This window comes from Sapajus apella, unplaced genomic scaffold (assembly GCF_009761245.1).
Source record: "Sapajus apella isolate SASKATOON/1434 unplaced genomic scaffold, GSC_monkey_1.0 scaffold53, whole genome shotgun sequence".
NCBI lineage: Eukaryota > Metazoa > Chordata > Mammalia > Primates > Cebidae > Sapajus > Sapajus apella.
The window spans coordinates 13,182,745-13,200,157 of record NW_022436993.1 but is presented as its reverse complement, the minus strand read 5'-3'; the positions used below and the strand labels follow the sequence as shown (position 1 = coordinate 13,200,157).

The 17,413-nt window shown below is 45.3% G+C and overlaps 1 protein-coding gene across 1 annotated transcript in view; it reads right to left on the bottom strand.

Moving 5' to 3' along the window:
* FAM107B (family with sequence similarity 107 member B) overlaps window positions 1-556 on the bottom strand; it is an 82,883-nt gene extending 82,327 nt beyond the window's left edge. The window contains exon 1 of the mRNA XM_032244018.1: window positions 400-556. The gene's annotated coding sequence lies outside the window, so the exon portion shown is untranslated. The remainder of the gene's footprint in view (window positions 1-399) is intronic.
* Window positions 557-17,413: the final 16,857 nt, after the last annotated feature.

Genomic DNA, 17,413 nt, shown 5'->3' with positions numbered 1-17,413 from the left:
TCGGGGCGCGACCCGGTCCACGCCGGGCGGCGCGGGGCAAGGGGCGCCGAGGGCGGGCATCTGGCGCACCCGGTCGGGCAGCGCACCCCGCGGCAGCGCGGAGGAGGCAACAATGAGCCGGCCGGCCGCCGGGCCCCTTCCCAGCAGCGGCCCCCGCCTCCCCGGCGCCCCTCGCCCGTCCCCGCCGCACGCCGGCCCTGCGCCCCGGCACCTCCTGGGCGCCACGCGGGGTGACCAGCAGTCCCCGCACGCCCCCCGCCCTCTCGCGCACGGGGACCCCCGCCCGCCCAGCCGCCTGCCGAGAGGGTCCCCGGGGCCGGGGTCGGGCCGGGCCGCCGCCCGCCTCCCCGCGCCCCTCTTCTTTGTGTGCAAAGTAAGTGCGGGAGGCGGCGAACCTACCTCGGCGCGCACAAAGGCGCGCGGCTCCCTCCCGGCTCGCTCCGGGCGCCCGCGGCGGCGCCCAGAGACCCGACTGCTCGGCGGCGGCCCGAGGCGGCGCGAGGGCGGCTCAAGCGGCTGCGGCGGCCCAGCCCACAAGCCCGTCCGGCTCTGGGCGGCTCTTGCTCCCCGCGGCCCCGTGCGTCCGAATTAAGTGGCGGGGCGGGGCGGGGCGGGGCGGGACTGGAAGGGCGGGGACATTGAGGCCACGCCCCCGACACGCCCCTCCCCCGCCTTCCTGCCCCGGCTCGCGCGCGCCGGGCGGAGACCGCCAGCGGTCGGGCATCCGGGCCGGGAGGGGCGCCAGCCGGGCTCCAGCGCTCGCTCGGCCTCCGGGACGCAGGGCGGCTAGAGCTGGAGGGGAAGCGCGGCGGCCCAGGACGACCGCGAAAGTGGGAAGGAGGCCGCGCGGGTCACAGCCACAAAGCGCCGGCGCGCTCGCTGCCCTCTCTTCTCCCTCCTCGTTCCCTCTCTCTCTCTCCCTCCCCCCTCCCTCTCGCTCTCATATTCTCCCTTCTTACCTCTTTCTCTCCCCCTTAATCGCTTTCTCTCTCGTTCTCTCTCTCCCAGTCTTTTTCACTCTCTCTCCCTCATTCTCTCATTTTCTTTCATTCTTTCTCTCTCCCCCGTCTCATGCTCTCTCTCTCTGTCCGCCCCCCCCCCCATTCTCACACACACAAGTACCCAAGAGCGTCTGGCTCCCGGGTGTCCCGGCTCCTGTCCCCCGCAAGCCTGCGCTGCTCAGAGGCCGTCGCCACAGAAATCCTGCCGATTCCTCTTGGAAGAAAACGCAGACAGAATCAGGGAGGAAAAAGAGACATTTGCTGTAATTGCACAAATTTACGGTCAAGCCAGGGCCCAAAACCCACTGACCTGGGGATTCACCCATTTTCCTCCCCTCCCTTCATCAAAGGGTAATTGGAGATTTAAATATGCAAAAAAAGAAAGGGCTTATTCTGCCTCTCCTTTGCCCTCTGATCTCCTTTTCTTCAGCTCTCTTACTAGAGCTTCTCTGGCCAGCCCTAAGTCTCTGAGATTACCATCTACCTGTACTTGAATCACAGCAGGTACAAAACCAGGGACTCCGGCAGTGCCTGTTTCAGTGTAGCAAAAGGGACAACAGGTTTGTGGATTTTAGATGAGAAGTTTTTTAACTGTCTTGGCAACAGATGACTAAGAGCTTATTTATTGGGAAATTTTTCTGACTAAGACAGTTTGGGTCATAGTCATACAGAAAAGTTACATCAGTTAAGGATTTTGGTAAACAAATTACTTATTCTAAAGATACCTATCACATGCCATGCTCTAAGCCATAACCCCCAGGGCCTGGCCATCCCTGGGTCCCTGGAGCCCACTGAGGGGTGGAATCACAGCCAGAGAACTTAAAGAAGCTCCCTCCCAGCCGGACGTGGTGGCTCACGCTGTAATCCCAGCACTTTGGGAGGCTGAGGCGGGTGGATCACAAGGTCAAGAGATTGAGAGCATCCTGGCCAACATGGTGAAACCCTGTCTCTACTGAAAATACAAAAATTAGCTGGGCGTGGTTGCGCAAGCCTGTAATCTCAGCTACTCGGGAGGCTGAGTAGGGAGAATGGCTTGAACCCGGGAGGCGGAGGTTTCAGTGAGCCAAGATGGCGTCACAGCACTCCAGCCTGGGCGACAGAGTGAGACTCTGTCTCCAAAAAAGAAAAAAAAAAAAGCTCCTTCCCAGCTCAGGAAGCTGAACTGCAGGAACTTTATGCATGGTGTTTCCTGTGGTTCCTGTCCTTGAGTTGTGTTTCAGTTCTTGACAATGGCAACACCAGTCACCGAACCAGAACCTAGGATCCAGCCTAAACTGTCTCCCTCCCTCCCCACGTTCGCATCAACTCCAACGCCCATGCAATGTGCACAGTTCCTGGCTACGTCCCTCCCCTCCGCTGGCATTGCCACTTTTACCTTTGGGCTCTGTTACAATATGGTGGCAGGGGGTTCCTAAGTGGCCCCCGCCTCTGATCTAACACATGCTTTTCCTCTCGACTTTCCAGGTGCCAGTTGCTCAGTTTCCTCCTCTGCTTGAAACACGTCAATGGATGCCTCTTCCTGCTACATGACCAAGTCCAAGCTCGCCAGCAAACACCCAAGACTCCGCTCAGCCAGAGTGCCATATTTGCTAAGTGGCCCTACTCTCTGTGATGAAGACTGGGTGAAATAATGAACACAGGGCCTTATTTTGCTCTGCCATGGCTTCCCCTCTGCCTACCAGACCTTCACCAATCCCCAAGAGCTCCTCCCCTCTCTGAGAATCAGCCTTCTCTGGAAAGTCTTTCCTGACCTGCTCACACTAAATGGATCTTTTCTGCCCCTCCCATACCTGGCATGGCATTGTGATAATTGCCCTATATCATAAATATGTGCCTCTGTGAGCCCAGAGTTTGTGCTTGACATATATACATATCTTTATATGCACTTGCCTAATGTAATGTCTGGCATATGAGAAGTGTTCTGGACTAAACTGTGTACCATGTACCCCCATAATTCACATGTTGAAGCCCTAACCCCAAATGTGACTGTATCTGCAGACAGGACCTAAAGGGAAGTGATTAAGGTTAAATGAGGTCATAGGGTGTGACGTAAACTCATAGGTCTGGTGGCCTTGTATAAAGAGGAAGAGACACCAAATACCTCCTTCCTTGTCTCTCCCTCTCTCCTTCCCCACTGTCCCTTTCCCCACTCGCCCTTTCTCTGCCCAAACACAGAGAAGAGGCCACATGAAGACACGATGAGAAGGCAGCCAATTACAAGCCAGAAAGAGAGGCCTCACCAGAAACCAGCCCTGCTGCCATCCTGATCTTGGACTTCCAGCCTTCAGAACTATGGAAAAACAAAACATCTTGTTTAAGCCACTCAGTCTGGGGTATTCTGTTATGGCAGCTCCATCAGATGAACAGGAGCAGCATGCATTGGATTCTAGATTCTAACCTTGGTAAACCTCAACTCAGCAGTGAGCCTGACTTCTCCATACAAAGTAGCCTGGACGAACATCTATGATACAAGGCCATGTGCAGAGTGTCTCAATGTGAGAAGTGACCACGGTCTTTGCCCTACCCTGTGAGAGAAATGGAAACAAAGGCTCGTTACATACTCTGGGGTATAAATGCCTACAGGCTCAAAGTCACGATGCTACCTTTTGCACCAGGTACCATAATTCTTAACCAAAAACAAGAGCAAATATTTACTTTGAATTTATTAATTCAAACAAAAGACAGGAGGCCAGTAGCAATATATTAAATCTGCTCTTTTGGGCTGAATATTTCTTATCCCTAGGGAATCTCAGTGGGATTCTAATACAGGTAAGATTAAGTACCCAATTTGGTTTGGGACGCTTGGAGCCACTGTGGGTGGATCCCAGGAAATAGGAACTTGAAGGTTATGAGCTATGGTGATATTTCCGTTTGTATCCACACCATCCACCACAGTGTCTGCAACATAGCACACTGTGTGTGATAGATGTTTGTTGAATGAATACGCCTGGTACTTCCCAGGGTTACACCAGGCAATACCAGACCCTTAGCTCAAGTCTGATGTACTGTAGATTTTATGTTCTGAATGCAGACAGGTCTCTGGAAAAAGTCAGGGGAACTAGTGGCCTACATAGCCTGCTGGGCTGTATTTAAGATTTTGTTCCAGGGCTGACACAGTTTATCAGGTGGCTTAGAGGGTCTTTACTGATTGGCTTTCAATACAAATACTGATTCCCTTACAATACAAAGGGAACACTCCTCTGAATGGTTTCTGAGTCATTTAACCCATCACTGGTGATAGATTCTCTGATCTCGCATTACCGGAAAACATACATAGTAATTTTCCATTTCACAGCAGCGACCCACAGGGTCACCCATACACTCTGCTATGACCTCATCCTTTTGCTTTAACATCTGGAGACCTTGTAAATTCATCCCTACGGAAAATTGAAGAAAGCAGAAATGAATATTTGGGGGTATAAAATGGTACAAAGCAAATCAACTTGGAATAAGACGTGTTGCTTTTATATCTTCTCCTTTCGTCATTCTTCTCATGCATAATCTTGACATTGTTACTTTACACCCTAACTGCCACGCTGAAGAGCTCCAGAGATGAGAAAAACTTAATACCTTAGAGGAGGGAAATTTGTTTTGACATGTACACTCTTTTGTATCTTAAATTTTGCACTGTGTACGTGGACATTCGAATCCTCATCCATTCAAAAAGAAATAAAATATTAATTTTAAAATCCTATTTTTAAGCCATGCCCTCTGATTCTGGGTCAATTATCGATTGCTGTGTAACACATTGCCTCAAAACTTTAGTGGCTTAAAATAAGAACACATGACTTGCTCGCAATACTGTGCGTTGGCAATTTGGACATACTCAGCTGGGAGATCTTATTTCTGCCCATGTGGCATTAGCTTGGCTCCGTCACGCGTTTGCAGTCAACTGGGAGGTTGACCAGAGGCTGGCTTGCCCTGGGTGGCCTCAAAGTATAGAAGTTGACTGCAGCTGTCAGCTCAGGCATCTCAGATCCCTTTCCATGACCTCTCAGCGGGCTAGCCGGGACTTCTTCACATAGCAGCCCGGTCCAGGAGGTTGAAAGAGGAAGTGGTCAGGCCCCTGGAGCTCTGGCCCCACAGGTATAGCAGAATGATAGAATTCTGCTGCACTCTGTCATTAAAAATGTCACAAGGTCAGCCCAAATCCAAGGTTTGGGGAAAGAGACCCCCCTTGATGATAGAAGCAGCAGTCATGTTGCAAAAGGGCCTGCATGCGGTAGTAGGAGAGGAAGGATTCTTGTGGCCATCCTTGCAAATAATCTTCCTCTGAATCAGACATGAAGAACTACAGAATGGAGGGTAAAGTAACAGGTGCTAACAATAGTCTCAAGGGAAATCTTTCTGATGATAAAACAAAAGCACTTTGCCATTCAACATAAAACCCACGAGAACAGATTCAATACATTGGTACTGGCCTCATGTCCTCAATGGATAGGTCAAAGAAAAGAGTTAATTTCTGCTTATTTGTTTTTGGTTTAAATAAGAAAAAGATGGGGGCAAGAAAAACAAAGGCTTTGGGACTCTAAGGCAACTAAGGTTGGCTGGGTTCTAAATCAGTGTTTTAGATTACCTACTGCTGCATAGCATCCTATCATAGACTTAGTGGCTTATAACACCCATATACTGGCTCATCTTTTTTTCTTAGTCCAGAAATGGCATGACTGGGGTGTCTACTGTAGGCCTTCCAAAGCCAAAACCAAGATCTTGGCAGGGCTCATAGTTCATCTCTGGAGCTCAAGGTCCTCTTCTAAGGTCTTTCAGATTGTTGGCAGAATTCAGTTCTTTGTGGTTATAGGACTGAGGACCCAGTTTCTTTGCTGGCTGTCAGCTGGGAGCCACTCTCCACTGCTAAAGGCTGCCCAGAAACCTCATCCTGTGGCCCTCACCATCTTCCACTCAGCAGCGTCTCAACAAAGCCTTCTATGCTTCCAATCTCTGACTCAACCGTCTTGGGCTCTAGATTCAGATTTAAAGTGCTCATGTGATGAGATCAGGCATACCCAGATCATCTTCCTATCTTGATAGGCAACTGACTTGAGACCTTCCTCACATCTGCAATCCCTAGATTAGTGTATGATTTAATAACCGGAGAAGATGTGTGTACACCAGGGGCCAGGAATTGTGGAGGCTATCTTAGAATTCTACAATAGATGTAAGGATAGGCAGACAGATGCTCTTCAATATAAACATGGAATGTGAGAGTGGACAGAAGGTAGAAGCCTTGGAGAGGTATCACATGCAGTGCTCAGCAGTAAACCAGGAACAAGGCCTAAGAAGGAATTCTTATTGAGTGATAACTGAGCTCCCACGGGGTTTAATGGTTACTAAGTCTTCATTGAACCCTGATGACCTGAATACTCAAAAAAATAGGGAACGGAAAACAAAGTGAAAAACATGGCATCCTAATCATATCACTTAAACAGCATAATCATGTGAATATAACAGCATTTCCTTTATTTTGCTTAACTAGTTTGCACAATTTGTTGCATAACATTAACACAATGTTCCATAACCCAGGAAGATAATGCTTTTCAATAAGGAGACTTAGAGAATTCATTTGCTGAAAATTTTTGTGAAAAGCTGTGTGGTTTGCCAAGAAAATATAGCACGTGAGTACCTTTTTAAATTAATAGTATTTAGCAAGGATCAAAATGATATGCCCAAATCTGAAAGAATGTGCTAGACACCAGATGATAAGCTGTTTCATTAAAAGAGCCTCCATGCATGAGCATTTGTGAGCAGAGGAATGGAATTACTTCATTAAATATGCTAACAGCACCAATAGTAAAGATGGATATTGTCCTCTGCGGTAGTTACCCGCTACAAAAGCACTTTGCAAGCTCCAAAACAGAGCTGTATTTCATAATGTAACTGAGTATTTTGCCAATTCTAGAGAGTTTAAAAATTCAGGAGAGTTTTAATTTCCAAACATTTAATATATGTATTGCCTAAAATACTTAATTTCGTTTTTAAAGAACACTTGCTTTTCATTCTTCACAATTTTAAAATCAAAGGGACTCTATGAAATGGTGGGTCTAATTTGTAACTGAACATCACTAAGAATCAGGAGAAACAGCTGTTAGTCACATAAACAACTACTGAATGATGCAAAGATCTGCATTTGATGCCTTTTTTTTCTTTACATGAATCCAAAACCAGAAAAAAGGATTTCCTGAGCGTCTTCCTGTGTATTAAAACTAAAATCTCTAAAAAGCAAAGAGATGGGGAAAAATCCTTAAGTGCTCATCCTGTCAAAAATATTAAGATACCTTAATGATAGATATTAGTGAGTAAACAAATCATCTCTGCATTTAAGCAATATAAAGATAATTCCTGTAAATTTTCTAATTCAACTAACACATCATACAAATGGCCAGATTTCTGTCAACATTCTACAATTTGCTCCAACTTTTTCTTCTTCTTTCTGATATTCACTCTAGATACACACATTTCCATTAGCAGGAAGTATCCTTTGGAATGCTTATATTAGTAATAACTAGTTGAATGCCAGTTATACATATATTCACCTAACTTCTATTAATTGTAATAAAATAAGTTCACGGAAGAATGGAAGGGAGGCTAGGCTAGGACTAAAGAGACCTTCCTGGTGACCTTGGATAAGAAAGTTATCCAAAGCTTCAGTTTCCTCTGGATTTAACAGTAAATGAATTCGTAGTTATTTCTATAGTCCAGAAATTCCATGGCTGGATTCTCTGCTCAAGGCCCCCCAAAACCAAAATCAAGATTGAGGCAGGGCTCCAAGTGCATCTTGTCTGGAGCTCAAGGTCCTCTTCTGTGCTCATTCATTTATAAATAGATATAAAAATATATATGTATATATTTTTCCTTGCTAGTTATTAGTTGGGAGTCATTCTCAGTTCCTAAATAAATGTATTTATATATTTATAATCTCATACATATAAAACATTTATATGTGTGTGTATGCGTACGTGTGTATGTAAGTATAAATATATATATACATGTTTTATATATAAGTCCTTATACATATAAAAAGTTCAGCTTTAGTTGTGTTGCTGCCCAGACTTGGCTTACATGGGGGCTGTGTGATCCCCTGCAAGCTTGGAAGTAAAGTCCAAACTGCAGCTAATGTTAAATAGTGCCAGAGAAAGTTTGCTTATTAACTCCGCTAAGAGAAGTGTGCCACCCACAATTCTGAACTGCTAATGATTACTGGAAGTTTAAAACTGCTTTTCAAGTGATAACATTCTTCTATTCCACCAAATTTAACAGGAACTAAAATTCTAACGAATGTTAGTGTTAGTTGGATGCTGTTCGTTTTAATAAAAATTTGACCTTTATAAGGAAAAAGAGAGAACAAATCAATGATGAAAGGACAGAGTCCTTCTTGGGCAGCTGAGGGCAGATTCCGGAGAGGTTTTGCAATTCTCCTCATTCATCTCATGGTTGCCATCAGCACTCAGAACAACCTGCCTCGTCCTTCCTTACTTACCCTGTCCAAGATTCCAGCTCGTTCTGGTGGCCTCCCTTTTCTAAGTCAACAGCTGACACGACACGCGTCACAGGAAACCATACTTCCATAGGCACCTGCTTTTCTCAGCTCATTTCTCTTTGCAACAACTGCTTCAGCCATTTGCTGTCATTTGGATCACTTCATACACAATTATATGGATAAAAGAAAGAAATACAAAAATACGATAGAATGATCTTTGTCTTTGACAGAACAGAAAAAAGAACAGACCTTTGTCCAAAATGATCAGTGACAGACAGGCTGAGAGACAAAGACGCACAGAGAAAGAACAAGGAAAAAAAAGATGGGGAATAAGAACGTAGACATAACTGTAGATACCCCAAAACTAAAAAGAGCATACAAAAATACTATAAGCGACTTTGTCTGGAAATGTAGATGAAATAAAAATTCCTAGAAAAATACAACTCACTACAAGTGACTCAGGATTAAATAGGTAAACTGGAGAGTCTCATAAACTTTCATTCATTCATTCATTCATTCATTCATTCATTGTGAGACAGAGTCTCGCTCTGTCGCTCAGGCTGGAGTGCAGTGGCTCGATCTGTGCTCAGTGCAACCTCCACCTCCTAGATTCAAGCAATTCTCCTGCCTCAGCCCCCCGAGTAACTAGGATTATAGGTGTGCACCACCACAGCTAGCTAATTTTTGAATTTTTAGTAGAGAAGGGGTTTCACCGTCTTGGCAAGGCTGGTCATGAACTCCTGACCTCAAGTGATCCGCCTACCTCGGCCTCCCAAAGTGTTGGGATTACAGGTGTGAACAACCACACCAGCTTGTAAACTTTCAGTGAGTTAAATTGGTAATTAAAATGTTCTCATAGAACAGGAGGAACTAATTCTGTGGAAATTGATTTTCAGAATGATTTTCTCATGATCATTCTTAGCTTGACTGAAGAGATTCAGAATCTTTTAAGAGACAGTTTATCCATGTGACTAATGAAAAGCAGAACTTCGCTTTTTATTCGGAACTTCCTCACTTACCCCGTGCCCCCTTATTAACCCTGACAGTTTTTTCACTGCACAAACTTCAAGGTAATCTTAATTTCCTCACTTAAGCCCAACATCTACTTTGGTGACAAAACCAAGATATTGCTTTCTCTATCATTTCTCTCAAATCTACATTTTTCCCTCCATCTCTATCAAATTCTGCCTGGCCCACAGACACACAATCCTCAGAATGCATTGCCACCATTACTATCTCCTTCCATCTACCCCCACACAAGTATATACACTATGGCTCAAGTCATCTCACAAGCAGGCCACATCAGCTAGGCTAATCCAGTAAAACAAATTATATAACGATTTGCCCACAAAGCTGGACCATTGGCTTTTCTTTTATTAAAATTCAAAGTCAGCTCGGGGCGGTGGCTAACACCTGTTATCCCAGCACTTTGGGAGGGCAAGGTGGGCAGATCACTTGAGGTCAAGAGTTCAAGACCAGCCTGGGCAACATGGTGAAACCCCATCTCTACTAAAAATACAAAAAGTAGCCAGCCAGGCATGGTGGCGGGCGCCTGTAGTCCCAGCTATTCGGGAGGCTGATACAGGAGAATCACTTGAACTTGGGAGGCAGAGGTTGTATGTAGTGAGCCGAGATCACACCACTGCACTCCAGCCTGGGTGACAGAGTGAGATTCCATCTCAATAAATAAATAATTAAATAAATAAAATTCAAAGTCACTTGTTTTTCCCCACAAATAGTTGCTGACAGAGACTCCATCTCAATAAATAAATAAATAAAATTTAAAGTCACTTCTTTTTTTTCCCTAAATAGTGTTGTCCCAAGGAACCAGTGCAAATTGTTTCAGCTGAGCTGATGATTAAGAAACTACACAGAGGCAGGGGAAGTTCGCTGTCATAGAATAATGTATTTTCTCATGAATTACAGCCACCGATCAGAATGATTACTTTGAAAGAAGAACTTCACACATCTTCAGAAAGAGTAGCTTCTTAAGGACTTAGAAAGACCTAGGTTTTAAGTATTATTATTTATCAAAACATGTCTAGATAATTGTTTCCAGATTAGCCAATTTCTTTATTTGTTTAGGATGAAATAGACAAACCAAGTCATGAGGACTCTGAACATTTCTTCTTTCATAAAATTTTTCAGATACTATACTACTCTGGATACTAAATTTAATTCAATTCCTGATGTTTCTTGTCTCTCAAAATAGAAATGAATCCCAGAATAAAACCACTACTGTTCTATAAAATAAAATGTGGATTTGTAATTAATGTTATTTCATCACCCTTACTTAGTTTTGAGCAAGTTACAACTCTCGATAATGGGAAAAAAATCATGAATATTTTTCATTACAGAGAAGGCATCAAATAATATAATTTAAAATGCTTTAGAGAACACCACCATGTCTGTGTAAGATAAAGTGAAGAACATTTGCTTTGCTTATCAGAAGGGTCAGATATCACGGTAATTAGATCCACAGATCAACCAACAGATGTGAATTTTTGCTCCATGTCCCCCAGCCTTATTGGCTGAATAACTTTAGCTAAGTTATTCCATTTCTCTAAGACTCAGTTTTCTCATCCATAAAATGGGGATCTACTCATTTATTTATTCACTCAACAAATCCTAGCCAGGCACAGTAGCCCATGCTTGCAAACCCAGCACTTTGGGAGGCTGAGGCAGGTGGCTCACTTGAACCCAGGAGTTCAAGGCTCATGGGCTCAAGCGATCTGGCTTTACCCATGAGCATCATCTGACCTCCTCACCTGCCACCCTGTTTTGCTCACATGCTCAGGCATATTGGAAAATGTAATGAAACCCCATCTCTGAAAAAAAAAATACAAAAATTAGCTGGGTGTGGTGGTGTGCACCTGTAGTCTCAGCTATGTGGGAGGCTGAGATACGAGCATGGCTTGAGCCCAGGAGGCAGACGTTACAGTAAAATTTGCAGCTGAAATTTTGTGCTGAAATTGTACCACTGCACTCCAGCCTGGGCGACAGAGCCAGACCCTGTCTCAAAACAAACAAAACACACAAACAAACATACAACCCCCACTACCACAAATCCTTTTTAGTGAGCACATACTTTGTGCCAGGCATTGTTCAAATCCCTGAGAATACAGCAGTGAACAAAACAGAAAGAAATCTCTACCAATAAGGAATGTGTACTCTAGAAGAGTGAGTCAAACAGAAAATAAAAGAACAAGCAGAAAGGAAGAAAACAAATAACAAAAATAGAAAGGCCTATGATAGTCAGACAGCCAGCACTATTGCTAAGCTCCAGGGAAAAATAAAAAGCTGGGAAGGGGACAGAAAGTGGTAGGAGTGTGTCATTTTAAACAGGGTGACAAGGGATAGTTTCTTTGGAAAAATGGGGTTTGAGAGAACACCGGAAGAAGTCACGGGGTGTTTGTGCAGATACCTGGAGGAAAAGCTTTCCATGTAGCTAGAATAGCAGGTGCAGAGGTGTTGAGCCAAGCATGCACTGTAAGTTCAAGGTCAACATGGCTAAGCGCGGGAACAGCACAGCGTGGCAGGTGATGAGGTCAGAAAAAGAATGGGGCAAGGGCCACAGATTGCATGAGGCCCTGTGGGATCTTAGAGGCTCTGAGCACAATCAGAAGCCACTGGAGGGTTTTGGGCGGAGGAGAGATCTGGTCTGATGGACATTTTCAGAGGATCATCTGGTAACTGTATTGAAAATAGACTTTACGAACACGCAAAGATGGAAACGGAAAGACACGTCAGGAGGCCACTGCACTTGTCCAGCAGAGGGAAGGAGAGGTCTGAACCAAGGTGATAAGAAATGGTTGCATGGCAGATATTTTGAAAGGAAAGCCAGAAGAATGTGCTAATGGATTCAATATGCAATGGGAATAAAGAAGAGTTAGGGCCTGGCAACCTGGCTCACACCTGTAATCCCAGCACCTTGGGAGGCCAGGGTGAGAGTATTGCTTGAGCCCAGGAATTCAAGACCAGCCTGGGCAACATAGTGAGACCTCATCTCTACTAAAAACTTTAAAATTTGGGGGTAAACAGCTGGGCGCGGTGGCTCACATCCGTAATCCACGCAAGTTGGGAGGCTGAGACAGGCGGATCATGAGGTCAAGAAATCAAGACCATCCTGGCCAACATGGTGAAACCCCATCTCTACTAAAAATACAAAAATTAGCTGGGCATGGTGGCACGTACCTGTAATCCCAGCTACTTGGGAGGCTGAAGCGGGAGAATCACTTGAACCTGGGAGGCAGAGGTTGCAGTGAGCCAAGATAGTTCCACTTCACTCCAGCCTGGTTGACAGAGAAAGGCTCTGTCTCAAAAAAGAAAAAGAAAAGAAAAGAAAATGGTGTGTGTGGGGGAAATAGAGTCCAGGGCAATTCCAACCATTTGGGCCTGAGGGATTGAAAGAATGAAGTCTTCTCTTCTGAGAAGGTGGAGGCTATGAGAGGAGCTGCCTTTGGAGAGAACATCGGGAATCCAGTTTTAGGCATATTGAGTCTGAGACACCACCAGTCATTCAACTGAAGATACCAAGTAAACGGTGGGATGTGGGTTAAGAGTGAAGAAGGAGGTCCAGGCTGGAGCTACAGACTCGGGACCCATCATCGTGTGGGTGATACTGAAAGCCAGGAGCCTGTGTTCACCACCAAGGGAGAAACTGAGGCCTGTGCCCAGGACACCCTGGCATTTAGCAGTTAGGGAGATGCTGGGAACTGGCAAAAGAGATACAGAAGGGGCGGGGTGCAGTGGCTCATGCCTGTAATCCCAGCACTTTGGGAGGCTGAGGCAGGTGGGTCACCTGAGGTCAGGAGTTCCAGACCAGCCTGACCAACATGGTGAAACCTGTCTCTACTAAAAATACAAAAATCAGCCAAACGAGGTGGTGCACACCTGTAATCCCAGCTACTTGGGAGGCTGAGACAGGAGAATTCCTTGAACCCAGGAAGGAGAGCTACAGTGAGCCGAGATCGCCCCATTGCACTCCAGCCTGGGTGACACAGTGAGACTCTGTCTCAAAAAAAAAAAAAAGGGAAATAAAAGAGACAGAGGAGGAATGGCCAGTGTAAGTGAATGGGACCCAGGGGAGCTATGAGGCCTGGAAACCAAGGCTTTCAAGCAGGAGAGGATGGGCACCTTTGTCAAATGCTGCAGCTTGCGTGAGGCAGGGGCTGTTTACCAACCCGAGCATCCCTCGGGGAGCGAAGGGGATGGAGACCCGGCTGGAGTGGCTTCAAGACATAATGGGAGAAGAGGAGACAGCTAGGACAGGCAGCTTCGTCAAGGGCAGTAGATGGAGGGAATGCAGGACCAAGAAATGTTTTGTTTCACTCTTTTGCTTGTTTTTAAAAATAACAGAAGCCACTGGGCATGGTGGCTCACGCCTGTCATTCTAGCACTTTAGGAGGCTGAGGCAGATGGATCACCTGAGGTCAGGAGTTGGAGACCAGCCTGGCCAACATGGTGAAACCCTGTCTCTACTAAAAATGCAAACATTAGCTGGGCATGTTGGCGTGCACCTGTAGTCCCAGCTACTCGGGAGGCTGGGGCAGAAGGATCACTTGAACCTGGGAGGTGGAGGTTGCAGTGAGCCAAAATTGCCAGACTGCACTCCAGCCTGGGTGACAAAGTGAGGCTCCATTTAAAAAAAAAAAGGCAGAAACAAATAATTTTCTGTAAGCTGATAAGGATGATCTTGTAGGGAGAGAATAAATGGATATTTTTTGGTCTTCAGGACATTAAACCTAGCCTTTACTGAAGTGAACTCTACTCCAGCCATTTTTCCCATGAGGCATAAACACACTCAGCTCCACCTCCCAATCTTCATTCATGATGTTCCCTCTGGCAGAAATGCTCTTCCTCCCCTCTGCTAGCAGATCCAAAGCTTGCCTGTGCGTGAAGCTTCTGTTCAAATCTTACATCTGCCATGAGACCTTTCTTAACTTTTATAACCTAGACTAAGTACTTCTTTAATTATTTTTATAGCACTTAGTATTTATAAATTACTTATTATGTATCTCTGTGTGGAAATGAGTGAGCTAGATTTGGGAACAGAGTAAGTTAAATAAAAAGCACCATTCTATCTTCAAGAAGCTAACAAACTTCTTGTTCTATGTAATATTTCTTTGTACGCGTTCCCTAATTACCTTGTCAGCCTTGAAGGCAGGTAAGAATCAATGTTTTAATCTTTTTCTAGTACTTAGCACAATAAGAGCTTCATAATCAGAGCAGATGGATATTTATGAAATTAAATTAAAAATCAGTATGATGGAATTACTTAGGCATCATTGTACTCCCCAATTACATAAAATAATCATGAAAACTTTCCTTATTAGCTTATTTCTTCAAACATTTTATAACAATTATTTAAAAACTTTCTAGAAAGAGGTAAGATATTTCCCTGCTGTGTTAAATAAAGAGCCTTAAGGACAGTGGTTTTCTTAAAAAAATCATAATAATATTGATCTGTTTGTGGATGGCAGAACTGAGTAACTTTATTGGAAATTTTGATAAAGCTGAACGAAGGGCATGTTGCACATTTGTTGGAATGACTATTCTTAAGACTCAGTTTTATATACAGGAAAAAATCTGATTAGCAGTTCTACAGAGCTATTGGAAACTCCAGCTTCAACAGCACCACGGAAATGAAAAGACAAGGGACATTGTTTTTACAGAGATTTCCATAATCCTTACTCCTCTCCTGATGACATAAAGTAAACCCAGGGGACCATTAATGAGGGTGAAAATGAATATGAATGAGCTGGAGTTACACCAAGAAGCTGATAAAAGGTATTGTTCCATTGCCTAGGTCAGCCTCAGCCTGGTATTGAAAAATGGAAAGACCCAGTGGGTGTGTTACTGACAAGTTTGTGTAGACTTTCTTCTAAGCGTATTGGAGAACACAAAACTTCACTGAATAAGAACAGCAATAATGAAAGGTACACTTGAAAGAGTAAGGAAGCGGGGCTCGGTGGCTCATGCCTGTAATCCCAGCCCTGTGGGAGGCCAAGGCAAGCAGATTGCTTGAGCCCAGAAGTTTGAGACCAGCCTGGGCAACATGGAGAAACCATGTCCCTACATAAAAAATACAAAAGTTAGCTGGTTGTCGATGGCACATATCTGTGGTCCCAGCTACTCGGGAGGCTGAAGTGGGAGGATGCCTTGATCCCTGGAAGGTCAAGGCTGCAGTGAGCCATGATTGCGCCAGTGCACTCCAGCCTGCATGACAGAGGGAGACCATGTCTCAAAAAAAAAAAAAAAAAATGAGGACTGGACATAGTAGCTCACACCTATAATCCCAGCACTTTGGGAGGGTCAGGCGGGCAGATCACGAGGTCAGGAGTTCAAGACAAGCCTGACCAAGATGGTGACCCCGTCTCTACTAAAAATACAAAAATTAGCTAGGCATGCGCCTGTAATCCAAGCTACTCAGGAGGCTGAGGCACAAGAATCGTTTGAACCCCGGAGGCAGAGGTTGCAGTGAGCCAAGATCGTGCCACTGCACACCAGCTTGGGCCGTAGAGAGAGACTTTGTCTCAAAAAAAAATTGAGAGAGTAAGGAAAGTAAAAATGAAAATAAGGCAGGCAGGTGGGTGAATAAGAGAAGGATGAGGAAGAGGAGAAAAAGGAGAAGGAGCAATAGGAGAAAAGAGAGAGGATAAAGAGGACCAAGAGGAAGAACTAATCACAGACAAGAATGGGGTCGGAGCGAAGAAAAGGAAATAAAGAGGCTGGGAAGGAAAAGGAAATTGACCGACTTGAGATATTTTCAGTTTTTTTGAAGGTCACACCCTGGTTTTCGCTGTAAATTAAAGACTCAGGAAACAAGCCTTTCCTGTTGAGATCTGTGTATAATTCCTGCTCTGTACCTTGCTAGCGATTGTTGCATATTAAGATAAAAGCATCTGCCAAGAGAAGGGGCTTGCACCTGAAGGCGAGGGGCCTTACAGGTTTAAACTCCTGGGGAGGGTACCTGTCTCTCAAACTTGCAACAAGAAGTGAGGGAGAGTCTGGGTCTTGCTCGCGAGGCATCAGGCCACTCAGGAGACACTGTCTTTTCAAAAATGGTCTAAACCGAATATGATTTAACATAAAATTGGATGTTCTGGCCTCTGAAGCTTAAGACGTCCTAATTTCACAATTGATGGCTGCTTAGAAGTGATGAAACACGAAAGTGGCTATCTATATTTGATCAGAGACAAGAGTAAAACTGTGTGCTCAGGGCTTGACGAGATATAAACCGAGAGAGAGCTGTCCTGTAGGGAAGGAAGGACACCTCGACGTCCAGGAAGGTGCTGTCTTATCAGGAGTAAAGAATGTAGAACTAGGGCCGGGCACGGTGGCTCATACCTGTAATCCCAGCACTTTGGGAGGCTGAGGTGGGAGGATCATGAGGTCAGGAGTTTGAGACCAGACCAGCACTTTGAGAGGCTGAGGCAGGTGGATCACTTGAGGCCAGGAGTTGGAGACCAGCCTGGCCAACATGGTGAAACCCCATCTCCACTAAAAATACAAACATTAGCAGGAGTGGTGGTGCACACCTGTCATCCCAGCTACTCAGGAGGCTGAGGCAGGAGAGTAGCTTGAACCTGGGAGGTGGAGGTTGCAGTGAGCCGAGATCGTACCACTGCACACCAGCCCAGGCAACAGAGTAAGACTCTGTCTCAAAGCAAAAAAAGGTCATTGCAGATGATGTGATTAATCAAGATGAGGTCATATTGTAGTAGGGTGGCCCTTAGTCTGACTGGTAGGTTTCCTCATAAGAAGAGGAGAAGAGACAGAAACAGACACACAGGAAGAAGACGGATATGTAACAAAAGGGGCAGAGATGGGAGTGATGCATCAATAAAGGGTGCCAAGGATTGCCAGCAAGCACCAGAGGTTAGAAGATGTGAGGAAGGAAACTCTCCTGTAAGCTTCAGAGGGAGCGCCGTCT